We start from the raw sequence: 22,040 nt of genomic DNA, 5'->3' as shown, positions 1-22,040 counted from the left end.
AGCTGACCAGATCTGGTCTATTATCATTTTATCACTCATAAAAACCTGTGATTCAATTTGATTTAACACTTGATGAAAAAATCATGGCTTATATATGCTTAAACCTAGTTGCAATATTAATACAAAGCAACACATGGATGACTTCATTTTATTAAAGTTGAGGTAGCCCTGGGAACTGCATTTATGATCTTTATGCCACATGAGAAATTTGATCTGACCTGTTGGCATTTGTGAACTAGTATACTGATTTCTCACCAGTATATTAAAGAATTGTGAATATTTTATCTTTCTTACTGCAGTCATTATCCACTCAGAGACGATACATTGACCACAGTGTGCTAACCAAGGAAAAAGGTATCCCTCCCTGTCTTGAAGTCCTTTTAGACTGGAAAAATGTTGTACTTTGAAAGGCAACTCACGGTGCTCCACTGAGTTTAATATTAGAAAGAAATTAGGCCCTTGTTTCTCTGTAGTCTGTATAGGCCAGCAAAGATCTTTAACACTTGCACAATATTTAGAGGCAGGAGAAGTTCCACTGAAGTCTCTGATCAGCATTGTGCAGACAGTTGATTATTGGCTTTGGTTATCTAGTTGAACCAAAATAAGAATACATTGCTTGGCACTGCCTGAAGTATTTCAATCTTACTTAGGTTAGGTGTTGTTTGCTTTGAGGAGAAGGTGAAAAACTTTCAGAAATGAAAAATCAGGATGTTTTACATGTTGAAAATGTCAAAATGGGACATTTCATCTTTTTCACTTCAGGGGGAGGAAGAAGACAAGACTATGCTGGTATGCAAAAGCAGTGCTGAATAACCTTAGAAAGGAGGTCTGCTCCTGCATCCCATTTCCCACTGAAATTGGAGGAAGGAGTTTGGTCAGCCCAACATCCAGGAGTTCACCAACACAGTGGCTTTCCAAGCAGTTGGGTGGACACACGGAACCAACCAGTCCCATTCTGGCATGCGCCTGAGATCTCCCTAGCAACAAAGATGACAGCTTGGTAACAGCAGCTGCTGCTTAATGGAAAACATTAGAAAAATAACTCATTCTAGATCTATGTTCCATCTTTGCATTTTCATATTTATCACAAGAAAAGTGTTCTAAGAAGAAAACACCCCACACCATCCAGAACTTTAAAAAGCTTTAAGGCGCGAGGGTCAGACACACAGCTGTGCGTGTAAAGAGATGAGCTTCAAAAGTGTGATTTTGTTATTCTGGCACACACATTTTTCTTTTTAGCCACAGCTATATTGTTTGCAACTTAACAAGTGGGCCTGTGTACATGTTGTGGGAGTGCCGTGGATGTGCTATTATTTATTCTTGCATCAAACATGAGAGAAGGCCAAATATGTGTTAAATTCCAAGTCAGCATTTTTGGTTACTGTTGCTTGAAGTACATTCATTTCTTCAAGTATATCAGAGCTTGGTTCAACAGAAAGGAATTAGTATCCATACAAAAGCAAATCCGTGTGTCTGCTAAAATCTTCCTCTTTTTTTTTCTTTAGTAAAAGCAAACACCAAATTATTTTTTCTTCTGTTATAAGTGTTCTGAAAAAGTCCAGTGAAGACATAAAGACAAGTATATAGCCTCTTCCTGAAATGAAAAACAAATCAGAGTAGAGCTACATCACCACGTGAAATAGACAAATTAGGTGGAGACACATTAACTACTGTCATTCGTCAGTCTGAAATGATACAATTTACTACATGATAATAATGGCCATAGTTGTATAAGTAGTAAAGGTAAAATTACATCATGACTTGCATTAGCAGTATGAGATTATATCCTGATTAATGCACAATTAACTTGTCATGTGTACAATGCATGTGTTTGTGGGTGCACAGCTGGGTTATGCTGTCTCATGCTCACATATGTAGTATTTATCACTTCCTCCTCTTATCTCCAGAAATTAAATGGCTTCAACTACTAAAATCCATAAACACGCTGCCAGCTTGGTGGAGAGCCATCTAAAGTACAACTGAGAGACCCTTGGAGATGACCACTGGAGAATCTTGAACACCTGCATGAATCCTGTTTCTACAGATTGGGAGCCGCATCCACAGCTCCAGGAAGACATCTCCAAGGTGAGAGCAACAACCTTACCTGCTCTTCTGCTGGCAGGCACCAGGCACCTGAACTGTTCTCAGAGATGTGTATCAGAGCTCCTACTCCCAAGAGAAAGCCCCCAACACACACAATGACCATGGGTGAGGAATTCCTTTGCTCCTTTTTTAGTTTGATTTTGCAGGGGAAAATAATTAAGCTAAAGGGGCAACTGAAAAAGTTTTTTACTTTTAGTTGCAATTATGCATGGAGGTGCTTCAACTTCACATGAACTCCTCTGTTAATGGAGAACTATGTTATGTGTCCATGTGCTGACATTCAGGTGTGCCTCTTGGTATGCTCCCTCCCTCTGTTATTTTTCAGTTGTGAGTGTGTGTGGCTACACATCTGGGTGTATGCAAACATGTACAAAACAGTGAGGTAGTTAACACTGTTGAGGGGAAACAAAAGACCCCCAAATTTTAATCTCTGTTCTATCACAAACTCAGTGTTTGTCCTTGAGAAGCTCATTTTAATTTCTCTTACCAGGTTTCTCAGCCTGAAGTGAGGGGGAGGGATAATAACGTTGTTATGCTAGCCTACCTCACGCTGTATGTGATACTCAGTTAGCTGTTTGAAGTTGCAAATTGCTGAGTGATGATGGAACATAACTTTTCAAAATAAATGGCATCAGATTTTATTTTTTTCCACACTTTTTAGTACTAAAATCTACCAGAAAGGGTTGGCTGACTTTGATCCTTCCTGTGCTTTATTTTCACGTTTGATGCTTCTCCCCAGTTCCAACACCAAATGATGGTCATTTTCCAGCACTTCCAATTTAGAAGAAAAAGCTCATATAGCAAGGAAAAAAATCTAATCATTTTGTTGTCCTGAAATTTCTTTTGCAGCTGACAGTATCAAGTATTTGCTGGTTTGGGTACAAGGCACCCAGCATTTGGAAGAATGCAGATTTTGAGTCCCAGTTTTGCACATCTTGAGTGTTCAAAAGATGAAGAGAACCATATTATGTTTGAATTTAACTGGTAGAATATTTTTAAGTTCTTCAGAATTACTTTTGCTGAATAGAACTTAGCAGAGTAGAAATACTGGATGGCTACAAAATCTCCTTTATATTATATTTCTTCTGTCTAGAGCAGACATTTGACTCTGTCCCAGACAAGCAGTCCACTTTTGTCATTAGGGATTCACTTTATTATGCTGTAGTCTCCATTTTCAGCATATCCTGAGAGATACCATCAGGAGATGATGCTACAGAAAGCTGGCCAAGGCTTCATTTACACAGGTAAAAATGACAAGTGACGTGACCATTTATGTGAATTTTAATTCCTGATACAACAAAACTCAAATAAATTTTTACATTGGCATTAAGCCTGTATTTGAGTGCACATTAGGCCTTAGACAGGCATAGGAGAGACGAGAATCCAGTCTGCTCCCTTTGAAATGTCACCAAAAATGCATTATCAAAAATAAAATCAATCTCTCCCATTCTTCAGGAGTGGTTTGTGTGTCTCTTGAAGTACTTCAAGATGACAGAAGAGAGACACTTCCAATTGCACGAGCTGAAATAACTGACTTACTCTTCACTTGTAAGAGTGAATTTAAGATTCAATGATATCAACGCTTACATTGGCCAAGGAAAAAGGTAGGAGGAAAACAGATTAGTTCCTTCATTGCTAATCTCACTATTAATAAGAATTGTCAAGTCTGAAAATCTAAGTAGCGTAGACTTGGGGCATGTTGAGAATTCGGGCAAAATACTTTGGGTTGAAGTAGTTAATGCAAGTCTGAAACATTTCAGTGTTGAACCATTAAAAGTAAATTAAAAATATTGTAATTACATTTTAGACAGATGCCTACTTCAGCCAAGAAATAATAAAAAAAAAGCTTAAATTAAGCCCCCCAAATCATGCCATTCTCTAGATAATGTTTTGAGGGGGAAAAGAAGAAAAAGGAACAAATGGTCAAATGGATTTCACATTGCCAAACGGGTATTCTTTCTGACAAAAAAGTTCTGTGCAGAACTTTGTCCAAGCAGACAATTAATTTTTGCTGCTGTGCAGAAGACATCACAGCTCACAGAAAACCAGCACAATCATTGGCTCACACCTGTGTTAATTCCCCAAGTACCCTCCCAAGGGCTGGAGCCTTCCCAAGACAGACACGGGTAACTTCCCAGCCACAAATAGCTGCTTGCCCTCTGCGGTGTTTGCTACCAAATAGATTAGAGGAAGCCACACTGTGCCGTTAGCACCGGCTCTGCTGTCTGGGAGGGCTAGACATTAATGCTTAATTTTGCTTTTTGAAATTCCTTCTCAGCCCCAATTATTGACGTCTAGGCAGGAAGCCTGTGAGAGCTTAAGGGATCTGACATCCATGACTAAGACAGTTAATACGCTTTGTCAAACAGTGACTAACACGAGCCAGGTAGCAGCTCGCCTCCTAGCATTACAGAGCAGAAATCGGAGGGGTTTGGGGTGCATGCTTCAAGCTTCAGGAGCTGCTCTGCAATGTTTTTGAGCAGAGAGCATGCGAGGCAAGCGCAAAAGATTATCCCCCCCCTCCTCCAGTCCCCATCAGTCCCCAGCCCAGCCTGTAATTTGGCAAGATGAATGAAGTGTTTTCGGAGTGTCATCACTTCTGCCTCTGGCAGATTTGCTTCCCCAGTCTGCCTTTCGCCTTTTGGACCTGTCACTCAGCCCTTTGGCAGAGGGGAGGAGGGGGAGGGAGGAGGAAATCATCTCTTTGCTAATCACCTATCACAAGCAATGAAATCCCGCAGGCTCCGTGCCAGCTAGGTACATTTCAAAGGGAAATGGAGGGGGGCAAAGTGTCACTCAAGGCAGATATTTATGAAAGATGACAGTTTGCAAATATCTCAATCTTGGACAAGGCTGCTCCAGTGACACAGAGGAGTGTTGCAAAATTGGAAGAGTCAGCAGCCAACATTTATTTCATCAGGACCTGTCCAATCTTCAGTGATCGCTTGACAGTCTGGGGATTGCTGGCACAAGCCGGCCTCTTTTCTATTGGTTGCTTTCATTTAGTTTGCATGGATCAGTCTAAAGAGTTCTAATAAATATGTAAAGAAGGATAAAAGGAGTAGGTTTGCAGACCTGCATCCTCAATGGAAGAAGCGGCACAAAATCCCTTTTTAGCTATGCCAAATAGCAACAGTAGTAATTACATCTCTATTGATCGTAGGAACAATGAGATATAGGCTGTGTCTCACTCATGGAGACCCCCCATGACATCTAGGCTCCCCCCATTGCCACCAGCAGCTGCCACAGCAGTACTGGCTTCTCTGAGGAACTTTTCTTCTGCCACCCCCAGCTATCAGCATCGTACAGGAAGGGTGCACTGAAAACTTGCTGCACCTGCAGGAGCCAGGTGAACGTTTCACACTCATTTAGAGAGCTCAGGGTGAGCTGAGGTCCGTGCCCAACCCCTCATCCACCTTCCACACTGTGAGGTAACTCCACCATGGCAGGCAGCTCAGCCAATCAGGGGGCTCCAGTGCCATGATGTCACCAACGCAAGGGTTTATGTCCCGCCCTGCTGCACTCAGCCACCTCGTGGAGGCGCCATTTTGAGCTGTGGAGATCGACGTGGGTGGAAGGGTTTTCCATATAGCGAGTCTCAGGTATGATGCTGCTGTGTGTCCAGCACCAGGGAATACGGTCGCTGCAGGGAGCAGGGTGGGTGGGGAGGAGGTCACAAGGCCTTGGAAACTGGGGGATTCCAGGCTTCAGCAGGTGGGAGGGGAAGAAGCAGTGGGGAGGAGCTGTGTTCACACCTAGGGTGATGGGGTGTGAACTGGGAGGTGGGCTGAGGGGCTGATGAGCTGTGCTGCTGCAGGTTGTGAGAGCCCCCTCAGGCAGCAGAAAGGCACATGACAGTGCTCAAGTGTTGCCATCAGCCATCCAGCAGGAAATAACAGATAACTCATGCTCCTAAGGGGCTGGTGCCAGCGCTGGTTCTCTGCCTTGTTCTGTAGGGACTGTACCTTAAAGCTTTGAGGACCTGCATTGCTGATCATAGAGTACATGCTTCTGCCTCTCAGTTGCCCCTGCTGTTTCATTTGCACATGTTACAAGCTAATTGAGAGGACAGTAGCACAAAAATGCTGTGTCCTACAGGAACAATAGCCTAACAGATTGAATTGCCCTGCTGTGGGCTGAGAAGCAGCAAACAGCTTCTGAAATGCTGTGTTAGAAAGGTCGAAAGTAAATGCACTTATTGACAGCAGCAGAGGAACAAATGCAGTGAGTTGGCATAAAACCTGGAATTTCCGAGTGAAGACGTTTCCTTTCTTAGAATTAACAATGAATTGTAGGTAATAGATGGAATAATCCTTTCTCAATATTCACTATTTTCATGGTCAAATGCAGGGTCTAAAAGGAGAGGCTAATTCAGCCACTTGCTATATGGTGTTTGCTTGCATCTCATCCAGTGAGGGTATGTGTGTGTGTGACTCATGGGAAGTAACATGGCTGGAGGTGGATTATGTTAGCAGAATGCAAAACTGCTCTTCTGTTTTAGGGTTTTAGCAATTGAAATGGATTGTGAATTCAGTTAAAGGCCTTGTTCTTCCTTTCTTTATGCCTTGTGTATCTTAGAGTTTTGCTTAACTTAAACTAAACTGTGGCGTAAAGCAGCAAGTTCAGTCATCAAAAAGTATTTTCTCAGATCTCTGAGGTTCAGTCAAGATGCACATGGTGACAAGTGGTAAGATGTTAGAGATCCAGAGGAAAGAAGCTACCACTGCTTTTAGACTAGTATATTTCTAGTATATTTCAAGACAACAGATACCTCATAGATGTCAGTAGGACTGTGTTACTCTCCAAAATTAATAGTGAAAGGAAATGAAATGTACCAACAAGTTCTGCCTATTCAGAGTTCAACAGTGTACAGTGGGAGTATTCACCAGAGGTTCCTGGAAGTGCAGCTTGCTTTTCTTAAACACTCAGTCCATTTGTATTTACAGATATACTGAGGCCAGTATACTTGTGATGTAGACCCTAGGGTTAATTTCATGCTAGCCAGAGTGGTAAAGCTGTGGTGGTCTTCACTGTGTGCTGTGCTAGGCTGTTCAAAACTGGCATGGAGAATCCTCCTCCACAAGTTTCCCTTTTGGCCTGCTCTGGCAGCCCACAGAGAAGCTGATCAGCTGAGTGGGTGAGGGAGAGGTTAGCATGCTCACTTCACTCTATTATAAATATCTTTGCCAAAACAAATTATTCTTATACAAGGATTCATGGGTAAATCTTCCATCACTGGGGAGGAAAAAAAATGAAGGGCTATAAAAGTCTAGTTAATCACTGCACACCCTGCAAGGAGCAGAAGGCCATTTCCAGAGTAATTGGAGTTATCTTCATTATTCTTATTTTCAATTACATTTCAAAATCAAATAACAAGTTGCCTTTTAGACAGCTTCATGATCTAAATCCCAGTTCTATAATTTTTACTTAGTGCTTACTTAGACAAAAGTTCTCCTTGATTGTAGTGGCCTTTTAGCTTCTTGAAGAAACTTCCTGGAAAAAAGATACTTAGAAAGTTTTGGTCTTTGAAAAAACAGAATCTCAAGCTGTCCACCCAAATGCCCATGTAGCTCTTGCAAGTCACCTGTCCTGTTATTTAAATCTATATACAAATAACCGCTTTTCAGGTGCCATCTTGACACCAATTAAACACACAGCTGTGCATCTGTTCATGTGTAGGGCTAGATTACTGATGTGTTGTAACTCAGGCACTGCTGTTAACTGCAGAGTAAGCAGAATGATTCTTAATAATTATTAAACAGTTGATGAAAAAAAAAATTAATGGCTGCATCTAAACTATCCAAAGCAGGTGTGAGGTCTGTTTCTTGACTGGCCTTCATGGAGGTAGTTGGCTGTGCTACGAGTTAAAAGTTAGTGGGCTGATACTTGCTTATGCTGAAGTGTGCAGGGAAAATGTCCTCAAAGGTTTTTGGTTCTGGGGTACAATGTAAGAATTGTTATCAGAGTAGGTCTCTGATAGTTACAGACATCTCTTGTAGGTTTCTAGTTACTTTTCTGAAGTATTCTTGTACATACAAATCTGCACATACATGTGCGTGTATGTGCATATATCCTTATGTCAACACTAACCATCTTGGCAAGATAGGCACTGGCTAGCAGGAAGGTGCTTCTCAGATCAACACAGTTCTGTCTCTCTTCATAAGGCATAAAAGTGATAGCGTCTATAGAAACTTATGTGCCTGCATGACAGGAAGGGAGGGTACTTAGGAAAAAAAACCACAACTCCAAAGCAAAGAGAAACAACCCAAACCAGAGAATCACAACCAAAACTCTTAATGTTATTCAGTGGATTTCATCCCACAGGACAGGTGTTTCCATACAGGTCAGGGGAAAAAATACCACCTTCTTTTCTCGAATATCACTTTTCATATGGTAAATCCCTCAGAGTCTTTATTATGGAATGAATAATAGATTAATCATTCCTCTGTGTGCAATGCTGGGGCTCTCTAATGTCACTGATTATTCTATATTGAATAAATAGTGTTGCTAGGTTGATATGTTTAAGGCAAATGAGATGCTTATTGGTATCCAAGAAGCCAGTTAACAAGATCCATTTTCCTCCATTGACTTCTACTCATGTATTAATGAGGTTCAAAAATGTCTTTTCTGTGTGTATCAGATAAGCGTGCCTTTGTTATTCCCAAGAAGCACACAAATATTTGCTCCATTTATGTTTATATTAATGTGTCACTGAAGCTATATCTTCAGAAAGGGAATAAATACCATATCCATTAAACCACTTAAGGGGTGACTTCTGCAAAACTGTGCTGCAGTTGTTGCCATGGCAAATATCCATATTTAGGGAATTGTGTGGCATCAAATTATCATAAAGGACCAAAAGAAGGAAATGGACTTCTCTGCAGACAACTGTTACCTACATATATGTATTTTAAAAGTTTCAGTGTCTGAATGGGCACTGTGTTAAATAGTAGTTTGAGTGCAAAGTGAGGAAATGCAGCATGACCCAGAGAATGCACAAAGGGAGAAAGAGAACAGTGAATAAGACTAAACAGGGCTCAATAACTGTTGGGCCCAAGTACCAAGATTCCCTGGGCAGAGAAGTGCACCATTTTCCCCACTAAAGATGAATACAGATATTCCAGGAAATTGAGTCTTGTACAGTTTCTTAGTCATTTTCCTTTGTCCCAAAGTAGTCTTCAGTAGGCAAATTGTGTTCTCTTTTCATTGACACAAGAGTTATGTGGGTTTTTTTGTCCTTGTTTTTTTTGATGGCAATGTCTGTGGGTGTTTGGAAAACTGTTAGGCTTTGGAACTGATGCAGCTTGCAACTGTTATCTTTTCATGGGGAAGTAGATGTACCTTACCCTGAAACCACAGGTAGGATTTGGTAGTCTTTTCTGTGATATGGAGTGATTCTTTTTGTTTAACCTGCTTAAAACAGTTTTACCTATAGCAGTGAAAATGCCAGCAGGCCTTCAAGTAGAGGCCTGGAGAATTGCATTTCTAAGGTAAAAAAAAAAGTAGGAAAAAAAGCCCTGAGAAAGTACAGTGTTTTTTCTGTGGTGTTATATGACACAATCCATTTTGGTTTGTAATTGGAAAATATCTCTAATCAGTTTAAATCTTACTGTGTTTTTCTTCTGTCAGGATAAATGAATAAGTTGAGAAAGGTATTAAAATTGTTTCTGTGCTACAACATTTTACAACATTATAAATAAAAGAGAAGTACTGGTAGTGACTTCTAAGGTAGTGCCTCTGAGTTCTGGTTTTAGTTGAACACTGTGTGTTGTTAGATTACCTGAATGAAAGCCAAAATAACCTAGCAAGGTCTGATACAAGATCCTCACTGACCTCAGGCCTGTTGAGGAATGTAGACATCTTGGGGTTGAATAGTAAATGAATATGGGAAAGCCAAGAAGTTCACTCCTTTTCTTCACCTGCCTGAAGCAAATCCTGAAAACATCTGTAAACACTGTATAATGGGAAAGCAGACTTGGGCTCATACTGTGCAGGAAGCTCCAGTCTTTGCCTGCAGCACAGGATACAAGAATATTGGGATGGTGGCAGAGTGAAACCTATCTCCATCTATAAATCTAGATCCGTTTTTTCCTTTTTCTGGTCAAAGGGAAAGGGGAAATGGGCCAGGCTGAGGAACACCTGGGAACCATATGGAATTTACTGATTTTTAATTGTAATTTTGGAACTTACCTTCAAACTTTGCAGTTACTTAATACAGAGTAAAATGTTACTGGATTTGGTGCAGTAAAGTCCCCTGAATATTCACACATTGCGTACAAATGGCAGTTGTCTTCTAATGTGAGCTGAAAGAAGCTGTTTCTGTGGCCCTGATCCAAATCCGTAGTCGGTAGGTGGGACTTCTGGCCTGCAGATCAGATCTGCAGCCTGGTTATGATCTCAGACCTTCTTGAGTGTTTTGAAAACATATAGGACCAAAAATATTACTCCTTCTCCAAACACAGGAATTTTAGCAAAGAGTAGAGGTCAGACTGCTCCAACTGATACTTTTGTTTACAGTTCTTAAGAAGGTCTATTTCCATGTATAGCTTGGTCATACCCAGGGTCTTAGAACTATGTGGGCAAATTCTGGAGGGTGTAAATACCATGAGAAGAGGTTTACTGTCAACATGCCCAACTGGCTGGTAAAATATCAGTATGTAAGGAGTCATTTCCAGTCCTGGTTCAGACTCCTGTCCGAGTATAATCGGCTTCAGCTCATTGCTTTTCCAAGCTAAGGCTGACTGGCTTGAATCACAGGTTTTCCAGTAATGAATACCCAATCTAAACTCCTGGTTTTGCTTCCCTAAGTCTTTTATTTCTTGGGCTGCCAGAAAGGATCCTGTGCCATGCTGAATATCACTGATTAGATGCTACGTTTCAATCACTACTATAACGACAGGTATATGAAAATAATGGTTTTAATCTTTATTCCCAACTCATACTTTTATGCCATGAAAAATTTAGAAATAGTAATTTTCACTCTGTTTCATCTAATCTTTTATCAGAAATACATGGAAGAAAAAGGCAAGAAAACACATTCTGATGTCTTTGTTTTCTATATCAGGCAACTGGAAGTACCCAATTTTTTGTAATAAATTGGGGTTTAGGAGGTAATTTTAGCTCAGTTTCTCATCCAGCTCTGAAAACTGAGAACATGAACCACATTTGCATCTGTTTTAGTGTGATGGAGTATTTCTTGTTCCACAGTCTGGGGTGTTTGTATCCTGGGAGGTTTCTGAGTTGAGATGTGTAAAAATCAAATCCTCACAAGAGACTGCTTTGGTTCTTTCTCAAAGTTATTTTAAACTGGGGTACCAAATGCAAACCTGCTTAAGGATTTTTGATTGCCTGATGTTTACAAGCCAGTGCTCTGACCTGTTGAGCCTTCAGCTTGCTTCTTTAGTGTCTGTTTTTCACGTAAACTGTAACTCTTGTCAGGGACCAGACCTTAAATCTGAACCTTCTGTAATTTCTGGAGAGTTTCTGAAATCACATATTACATGAGTCTGTTTCAAGTGCCAATACAGGATATGGATCATAAACATAGTAATGCAGTCCTAGAAAATGAGTGTTGCAGGTACTTGTAAGTACTTAGTACCTAATGAAAACCAAGCCTATAGAATGCTCCATCTTGTTTACCCTGGCCTAACAGGCCTACATTTCACATAGGTAGGAAAGGATGTAAAAGGATAATTACACAAGCAAGGCAGATGCAATTGTGGTGTTCACTGTAGGGCAGAGAGAGGGGAGACGTAACTCCTGGGTCTTTGATTTTGTTTATTTGTGTGCAATTACATAAGTCTACTTCAAAGAGAATCAGGGTATGAAGCAGTGGTTGGAGATTTTGTGATGGGCATCAGCGGATCAATAGGTAGAATGACACTCACAGAAAAGTTATTTGCAGATGCAGATGTTACTGCTTATTTTGTCATGAATTTCTTGTACACCTAGGGCAGGGAAGCAAAGGGAAGTCGTATCCCTGATTTGATTCCTCAGAAGCATATAGAATAAATTATATCTAACAACTGGCTTTAAAAAAGAAAATAAAAAAGTGAGGCTGCCACCAGTGTCTTTGAAACACATGCTTTGAGAGTTTGTGTCTGTGAGACTTCTGAGTAGTCTGCAGGAGTCAGATTGGCACAGATGAATGTAAGGGGGAGGGCAAGGCTGACTAATTGAAAACTGGGAGCACTTTGCAAACACTATTACATGAAATGTGAGAAGTGTAACGTGGCAGAAACAAGGCAATGCCTGGTGTAAGCAGTTAATTGTGTTGTACGGTGGCGTGTTAGACCAGCACACTTTGTTAGAACCTGATCTGCTGCATTTCCAGCCTTCTCGTCCCCTTGATGACTTGGGTTACAGAGATGACCATTTGGGTGAGAGTGTCCCCAGGGGAGCCAGCTTGCATTAACCCAGACATTTCCTCTGGTTGATGTGCCTTTATCACACTGCAGCAGCTCACTGGCTCCGGTTATTATTTTTTTTTTTACTAATGCACAGCAGTGATTTGTTAAGAGAATTTATTTAATTCAGGATGAATATGGGCTTTTACGTTAAAAGCCCCAGCTAGTCTCTACCTGTAAATGAGGATGGCTGATTTGTCTGCTAACGTCAGTGTCAGCTGGGGGCCAGAAGTGCTGTTTTCCGTAAATATCTTTTAGAGTTCATGTATTATTATTCAGGGGAAAAGGGGAACAGAGAAGAGTAGGTTTCTTCACAGAGTTACTCAAACAATCAGGTAGTGATTCTTCAGCACCTCCTTAACTCTGCTATTACTGTTTCAGTGGTAGCTGTAATCACATACAAACATCAAAGTTGATGCAGTTAGCTATGTCTGTAAGGTTTCTCTTCTGTGGTGTCAAATGAGACTGATCTCAGCTTCAGGAGAAGCCAACATTTATTCTAGTGTAGTCATAAACTTTTCAGTGCTGTGTCCGTATTCCCACTTTGATAATAGTTGGTGTTGTTGGTGGGTAGAGGTCCTTCTGAATTTATGAATTGCAGAATCCCAGCTGCAAGAACCAGTTTTAAAAATGTAGTTCTTGAAAAGTGCATGTAACTCTCTAACTTTCCCCATTTGTTACTGTGCCTATTACAAAGGGTCAGGGAAATGAGTATCTGTCTGCTTACAGTGTAGGCATTAATAATTAAACTGACCCAGAATATTTTGATATTTGGGGAACATTTTCTAAACCAGTCTTGCTTTGTTTAGGCAGTAAGTGTATTTGAATTTTCTGGGGAGGGAAGTAGAGGAGTGTGTGTGAATGTTTTTCTGTGTGGATGTTATGGATAATTTGAGGCTGCACTTGACTATTGTTATATTCAAATTAGAGGTGTTCTTGCTAGGTCAGGTTATGTGGCTTCCAAGCCCAATAGTTCCTTCAGAACCCCTAGGAATAATTTGAATCAGAACCAGACATTGCAGTCTTGAGCCCAGAATTGGAAATAAGTATAATCAGTGTGTATTTGCAGATACTTGCACAACTATGCTACCACCATGGGTTTGCACTTAAGCTTAACTAAACTGTATGTTTTCTGTTGCTTTAGTGGATTGTGTCTGTAGTCAGACAGTTGACTGCCAGTATGGTTGTGGCAATAAACCCAGGCCAAGGAACAACAACTCTGTTCCAGGACAAGTATGGATAATTTAATAACTGAGTACTGATAGATTCATTATCCTGTACTAGTGTGCCTATGCTTCTGGTCTCAGAATTCAGACAGAATAACTGCATTGCCTGAGTTTTGAATTGCACTCTTGACGTGTTTACAAACATGAAAAAGCCACGGATCATATCCCATTCTTAATGTTGTTCAGTAAGCTCATTTCATTCAAGATCATTGGACAAAAAGTTTTCTGTACCTTTTAAAAGTGTGTTAGTCAAAATCCCCTGATGACAAACCATCCTTCTGTATCTATAATGGAAGTCTCCTGCTTCCCAGTAGTAGCCCAGTCTTCTCTAGAGGCTTTGCAGAATTTGGAAGAATGAAGACAGCTCTATCTCATGCTGCTTCTCACTTCCAGTATTCTTAGGACCCTTAAGGGCAGAAGCATTGAAGAAAGTAAAGCTTCTGCTCACCAGAAACCTCACCGTTCTCTCTTCTTAAGTTTTGTACTGTCCTCATTTGTAAATAAGCCTTGTAAGGACTACTTTGCAGCTGAAGGACATGGACTCTAAATAAAGATTATTCATGGGCATTGGCTGGATAATGACATTAAAAGGTTGAAACCTAAATAATGTGCAGGCACACACTTGGCTACTACTTCCATAGTGGAAGTGCTTCAGCTCAAAATACCCATGGGGGGATTTGGAAGAGGCAGTAGGCTTCTCATTAAGTCTTCTGTTTCCCAAATGCAAAATAAAACCCTCCAAACAAACAATTAATAGGATGAACTAATGAAGATGGAGTGCTTTTTTTTTGGCTGGCAGAAAATGCAGTGTTCTGTTACTCAGTGTGTATTCTGCATGTGGATTGCTCATACTTCAGAAACATCTGCCTACCTGTTAGCAGAGCACAAACCTCTCAGCCTACGAAGAGCTGAGGCCTTGTCTAACAATGAATGGAAATAAAACATTGAAAGCAAGTTGCTACAAAATACGTTATCAAAAAGATGTTATATATCTGAGGTATAAAACCAGCAGGTTCTTCCTCTACTTCTTGCCTGTAGATCAGACTCATATTTAAGAGCAATATGACACTTCCTGCCATGTGGATTCTTGACTGGGCATTGCTGTAAATTACACATAATGCAACAATGCATACTAAAATTAGCCCCAGTAAGGCTCCCGACAAAGAATAAAGTATATGCTCTCCCTATGTGGTTTTTCAAAAATGAATTATGTTATTAAGTGCCAAGAAGAAAATTAGCTATGAGCTTTTAAATTTAAAATGATCCCCTTTTTAATTGTAAAACAGTGGCACTTAACTGCTATTGATCCAACAGAGACACATTAGGGAACAGGGTCACCATAACTGTTAATATTCACTGCTTAGTGAAAGAGCATCAAAGGACATTTTAATGTCACAGACTTTCTTGGGGAGTTTTTAAAGAAAGCTTAAATCGGCCAGCCTATGAATGAAAAGGACATGAGGTAGACAAATGTAGAAACAAATGTGATGGCAATTTTCTGCTAATCAAATTGTAACTCAGAATTGATTTTTAGGCAGAAGTTTTATGTTCTATAGATTTCCAAGGCATACCGACATTTAAAAACCTAGAGTAGGTACATTTTGTAGACGAGAACTTTATAAAAGGATGGTTGTCAGGGGAGGAAGGTTTATTTACTACTGATGCATTACCTGGTTGCAAGTTCTCTATGGCTGCTGTGTGGGTCATTCTTATTCCATTACTTGGAACATACAAGTGAACAAGGAACATCATCATTTTCAAGGGTTTACAAGTGTTTAAGTTGATACTGTAGTGGAACAGTCTCAAGGTGACCACTCAGAAAAAGTGAAGCTTCATTTCACCATGCCTGACCAGCAATGCCCATGAATTTATTATGCCATGCAGTGCTATCAACAATATTAGTGGCATGACAGTTGGTACCCAGATGCTAATGGAACATTTTCAATAGTCATAATTTTTGGAAGTACAAAGTTGTTAAGTTTTGATTATTTTCCCAGTGGGATTATATTCTTGAACTTTTTTTTAGGGTATGAATTTAAGCGTCACAGGCAGCGCTAACTCACCCAACTTTTTTACACATCCAGTTATATCCTAGCCAGGTTTTCGGTACTGCAGTGGAATCACAGATTGGTTTGGGTTTGAAGGGACCGTAAAGCTCATCTACTTTCAAAACGCCTTCCATGGGCAGGGACACCTTCCACTAGACCAGGTTGCTCAAAGCCCAGCCCAAGCAGTACTCCACAAATAAACATAAATAACACATAAATAAACACATAAATAACACATAAATAAACACAAATAAAGATAAAAAGGACATCGAACTGTTGGAACAAGTCCAGAGGAGGGCCACGAGGATGATCAGGGGACTGGAGCACATCCCATATGAAGATAGGCTGAAGAAGTTGGGGCTGTTCAGCCTGGAGAAGAGACGGCTGCGTGGATACCTCATAGCAGCCTTCCAGTATCTGAAGGGGGCCTATGGGGATGCTGGGGATGGACTCTTCATAAGGGACTGTAGTGATAGGACAAGGGGTAATGGGTTACAACTTAAACAGGGGAAGTTTAGATTGGATATAAGGAGGAAATTCTTTCCTGTTAGGGTGGTGAGGCACTGGAATGGGTTGCCCAGGGAGGTTGTGAATGCTCCATCCCTGGCAGTGTTCAAGGCCAGGTTGGACAAGGCCTTGGGTGATATGGTTTAGAGTGAAGTGTCCCTGCTCATGGCAGGGAGGTTGGAACTTGATGATCTTAAGGTCCTTTCCAACCCTAACTATTCTATGATTCTATGGTTATCTCTTATTTCAAGTGCTCCAAGGAAGCACTTTGAGGAATTCCCTGTAGTCAGTTGCTCATTATAGCTTTAGTTCCATGTTTTAATTATTGTTCTTTTCAGTTTCTTCACCCAGTTTTTATAAGAAAAGATTAAGAATACTGGATTGTCTTTGAAAGTGCATATGGTATTTAATTTACCTTTTGAAGAGTGTGGCTTGAGAATATTGCCCATTCTGAACAAGATCTGTTTCTAATGCAGTTGCCATGCAGTATCTCTTCAAACTGCAAACTCCTCTGATCAGTGATTGCTGTCACCATGTGTGTTTGCACAGCCCCTTGCACAACACAATAGCCTTCCTAACACAGGGTTAAATGTGTATCAATAGCATGGGTTAAGGGAGAGAGAAATACCATAGAAAGAAGCAGCAATTTGTCCCTGTTTAAAAGTCACTGTTTCAAGTATTAAACTGAATTGAACAGGAGACTGTTTCCTAAATGCAACAACTAACCCAGAACTGAAAAAGATTCACTATGATTAGGGAGGCTTCTTCAATTTAAAATAAACTAAAACACAGATAATTGCCATGCTCGAGAAACACTTCCTGCCATTCTGGGGCAGCTGGGAGAAACCCTTTATCTGCAAAGGCCTTATATATGCGAAGGTTGAATGGGGAATGCTTTTATCCTACAGGATGGAATTTGATAACTAAGCTCTGTACCTCTTTCACTTGTGGGTTATTAGGTCTTTTTCACTCTTGGGATCAGTATGGTGTATGGTTTGTGTAGGAACAGATAGTTCTTGTCTCTGTTGTGAAGACTCTGTGGTTGTAGGAGCCCTCCTGGGACTCTTATAATGATCAGTACAGAAAACTCAAGTCTATCCTGGAGCGGGAAAGTGCATCGTTTAATGAAAACGTTGTCCGTTATTAATAGAGTGATGGTAGAACTGAGGAAGCAGCAGGCCTGGGGGGCCTTTGGGTCTTCAGCTAAGTGTTTCTACTCTGCTTTTTTTTATTCCTCCCGAACCCCTGGAAAAGAGCAGTTACAGTAACCTGAAGGAAGAGATACAATCAAGAGACAGCCTAGAGCAAGAAAAGGTCTCTGTTGTTTTTCACTGAGGTCATTTGTAGTTCACAAAGCAAGGTCAGACAGATGAAACTGCTGCAGGCTCTACATGCAGTCACTACCACTAAAAGTTAAATTTTCAGGGTTTTTTTCCTTACACATCTTGCTGTATTTTGTTGGGGGCTGTATGGGTCTGTTATTACAGAGCATCTTACCAACTGTATTCTCTATAACAAATGCATTTGCCTGACTTCCAGAGACTTGTTTTGTTAATCATACACTGTGAAATCAAGTCGTAATCGCACAGGAAAGGGTATGTGTGAGGCATTAACCTATAAACTCACAGAAAGATAGACTGAGATTAGAGTTGCTCATGCAGTGAGCTTTCTGGGTGATTGCTGACACAAGTGTTAGTCTCCTTGGTTTTATCCATATTTAATTTTCTCTGTTAATGTCCGGTATGAAAGTAGAGGGGTTTCCATAAATCCGTGGGCAGGAGAGTAGCTGCTTGTAAAGCCAATTGTATAAGAAGAAATATTTACATTATTCAGAAGGCAGATTTGTCCCTGGAGATGGAGCCTAACAGAGTATAGCTGTTTCTCTGAAAGCAAGACAGGGTTAGAAGCAAACAAGTTTTTTGTCTGCTGAGATACAGTACAGAAATATCAGTATGTGCATATATATCTCCATTATATATACACATAGTTTGCACATGCATCTATATTAGTTTTCATAAGAAAAATGTCTTTACATACTTTAGCAAAGGCGTTTCGCAAAGTACTGAGTTTGTTTCTTAGCCCTGTCCCAGCCCTCTACATGTAATAGATTTAAAAACAATAAGTGACAAACTGAATCGCTGTTGGCTGAACTCTAGATGAGTAATATGGTTTGAAATAATTTCTTCTGAGCAGGGCCAACCCTTCAAGGTGCTGGTGATTGAGGCAGAATCAAGAAATCAACCTTATCCACACATGTAATTCTAATTAGGTGCTCATATCTCCTTAAAACTTGGCACCGTGCAAGGCTCAGAGCACAGACAAAAAAATACATTTCCTTTTGGTATTTCCGGTGGCTTGTTTGCTAAGGAGAGAGGTGTGTGGCATATACCCATGTGCTTAAAATTAAGTGTGTGTGTAAATAGTTTGGACTAGACCAAAGTATTCAGCAGACTTGAACTTGGTAGGACTAGATTCTGATGCTTTCCAGCATGTGAGTCCTCCTTTAAAAGGGACTCCTCAGAGTTAGGTGCCACTCTGTATGAGTAAAGATGTTAGAAACTGAACCATAATGTTGATAAATCACTTTTAGCAGATGTTTACCATTAAACTGTATCTAACACACTGCAAATACTGGAAATACACTGGGCCACAAAATATGTGAGGGTAATATTCATGTAATGCCAGATTGCACGCACATGTCAGTGAGCACTTACCCACTGGGAAGTCTCCCTGAACTTACTCAGATGAGTAAGGGCTTGCAAGACAGAAGGGTTGCACAATTGAGTCCTCAATAATTTGATTTATAAGCAAACCACCCTGAGAATGATCCAAGGGGGTCTCCAACAATATCATATATTTTCTTCCTTGGATTATAATTAAAACCATTCTCTTAGAACTCTTTTTAAATCATGAAAAGAGAAAAAGAGACCCATGGAAGCCCAACACAAAAAAGTGATGAAGCTTAAAGGTCAGGGGAAGGCAGAGTATGAAATATATAGGAAACACAATTTGGGGTAAAACAGCTTGGCAGGAAAGATAAATGTTGTCATTTACAATCCTGCTGTGTCTCTCGGGTGGGGTTGTAACTTTATGGGTGAAGTGATCTGAACTGCTGGAACTGTAGATGTTGTGAGGAGTATTATATCGTCCTCAGCAGTCAAGAGTTGAGAATGTATGTGGTCTGCTCAAGACTAAAGAATTGCCATGCAACTTTTGGAGAGCTGTAACAGCACCCTGCTGGCAGGAGTCACTCTTTTGAATGAACTTGTGCTCTCAGAAGCTGTAGAGCTTCCTTCAAAAGCAAAGCCTTCTGCAGTTGTCAGCTCTCTGAAGCTAGCCTCATCCTTTTTTGCTGAGTGTTTTGAATAATACTTCAGATGTGATGGTGTCTTGGTATGAAATGCAGATAAACTGCATTGCATAGCCAGGAACTATGCACTCACAAGTGTTTTAGTAGAATATTGAAGGATAATTCTATTCCTAAAATGTCTAAAAAAATATTTAGATCCTATTTAATTTTATATACTCATTGCAAATACAGTTTAATCTGTAAACTGTATAGAATTAACCCTCCCCACTTGTCACAGAGGTGGGTAGCAGATGTTGCAGATGACCTAAAATATCTGAGTGCAGAAGTGTTTGCTTCCTATGGGCAGAGTGGTAACACATACACCCCTTCATGCACGCACGCACACAAGATACAGATTAATAATTAATTCATAACCTGGTATGGTCAGGCAGGAGGCTGCAGGCACAGGTAGAACATGCCCTCAGGACAGCTGTCTTGCAGAATTGCAGATGTTTTGCATGGAATTATGTTTGTCGTAAACATCTGAAAGCAGATCTTTATGAAAACTGAGCATTTTGGGACACTGCTACAGCTCCACACAGAAATCTTAGTTTGTGCAACAGTTACTCATATACAAAGAAGTAAAGCACATAGGCTTCCAAAAACTCTCTTGAGCGGGGTGCATTTATGTGAGGGAATATATGTGTGGTTACGGTTTGATATAGAATAATAGAACACATGGCCCCCAGTTCAGTGCAGAGTTGTAATCCAGGTGTTGTGGTGGTTTAATTGTGCAGGGTGGTACATATGCCTAGGGCTCAAACTGGGGAGGGAATTGGAATGAAAACAGTGATCCTCTTGTTGAAAGATGTAATTGGCTTCTTAAATATAGTAGTGGACAAAGGAGGCGGGGGGGGGGGGGTGGGGGGTGTCCTGTTTGAAATGTTTACCAGTGCAGCCTTGCAGGTGCTCACATATGCTCAGTATTTGTTACTGCTAAAAAACAACCATTGCAATACTCACTTCATAAAGTTCCCTTCTTTAGAAGGAGAAACACATTTCCTTTCTCATATTATTGGCCAGGAAAAATATGCTTTTCCACTTTTTTCCAAAGGTGTACACAGATAAGTAGTGTGTGAGCTTGAGTGTCCAGCTCCCATTTAAAAAGCAAAAGGCAGTCCTTTACTGCACCAACCTGTGACCCCTCTCAAAGACAGAAATTAGAGGCAAAATTAATATAAATGTGCCAAGTTTCTTACTGTCCAATTTCAGGGTTGTTCCATGCCTAGAACCCCATCTCCCAGCAAGGGTTGGGGTATTTCTTTAATTAGATTTTTAAAAGTTTCAAAGAACTGAGCTTAGTTTTCATAGACTGTCCAACAGGCCAGAAGGTCCCCAGTCAGGGAAGGTCTCCTGTAGCTTAAGGAATTCATCCCTCAGATGTTGTCATGCTTCTTTCCGAAGTACTTTTTGTACTTTACTCATTGCTTAAGTAAAGGCAGCCACAGTGAATTTCCCTTTGGGTAGTTCTCACAGCATCACCTTTAACTCCTGCTGGTCTCTGTCATTTCACCTATTTACATTTTCCACAGGTTTCAGGGTTATAGCAATCGAATTCTGGTTTGCTCTGTTCTGGCATCCACCTCTGTTCATTTAGTCTAAATTGCTTTGTCTGAGGGGAAGAAGTTTCCAGCAAAACTTCCTCAGGAAAGATCATAGACTCAGGTTGATAGTAACATGTAGCTAATTTGTTTCACAGTTCAGAAAAGTTGAGAACACTGAAACATATTAAAAAAAAAAAAAAAAAGTTAAGTATCTGAATAATAGTTCCAACTATTTAAGTTGTTCAGTTCGGAGTGTATCATTAATTTATCTCTGAGGGGTTTTGTTCTTTTCTTGTGCTGAGTCACCAAATTACAGAGATCTCATTTACTTCAAGTGCTTAGCCAGGACACCTCAACATGTCAGGCTGTAAGGGCTGATAATAAGTGAGTCATTTCCTCACTTAGGATGTATCCCAGGGGAAGTGCTGTAGCAGGATATTTGATAGGGAGCTAGTGGAGTGGCCACCACTCCAGGTGTTTAAGAAGTGGACCAACTAGTGCACAATGATGCTAGGCTATCAGACTATGGATTATCAATACAGAAAAGAAAACGTGTATCTGGAAAAGCTGGTGAAATAGTCATTGAAAAAAATAAATTCTCCATACAGTCCTTGGAAAACACCCACAGCCTTATACTTCTGAAACAAAATATTGCTAAATAGTTATAATGCCTAACTACGGAAATAAAACTGTGAAATAAAGGAAATACTTGGAAAGCAAATAGCCAGCAGCATTTGGAAGAAAAATTGCAGCCTGTGACTATTCTTACAGCCTTCTTGATCAAAGTGGCTTAGTCTGCCAGCCAAGCCATCAAAAAATAGTGAATTTTTAACCAAAGAAAAGACCACATTGCAGAT

General features: G+C 40.4%; 1 long non-coding RNA gene across 2 annotated transcripts in view; it reads left to right on the top strand.

The window, feature by feature from the left end:
- Positions 1–693: 693 nt before the first annotated feature.
- Positions 694–22,040, top strand: part of LOC133221883 (uncharacterized) — a 40,375-nt gene continuing 19,028 nt past the window's right edge. The window contains exons 1-3 of one of the 2 annotated variants that reach the window (XR_009728086.1): positions 694–1,000; positions 1,908–2,085; positions 3,559–3,707. This is a non-coding gene — a long non-coding RNA (uncharacterized LOC133221883). Of the gene's footprint in view, positions 1,001–1,907; positions 2,086–3,558; positions 3,813–22,040 lie in introns of those variants that run through there. The other variant, XR_009728085.1, reaches the window with a different exon arrangement.

Source organism: Neopsephotus bourkii, unplaced genomic scaffold (assembly GCF_033783945.1).
Source record: "Neopsephotus bourkii isolate Nb327-2 ecotype Australia unplaced genomic scaffold, CSIRO-AGI_Nbou_v1 NB_1572, whole genome shotgun sequence".
NCBI classification, from domain to species: Eukaryota; Metazoa; Chordata; class Aves; order Psittaciformes; family Psittacidae; genus Neopsephotus; species Neopsephotus bourkii.
The sequence above is the reverse complement of the archived record's forward strand: the minus strand, read 5'-3'. Positions and strand labels throughout refer to the sequence as shown.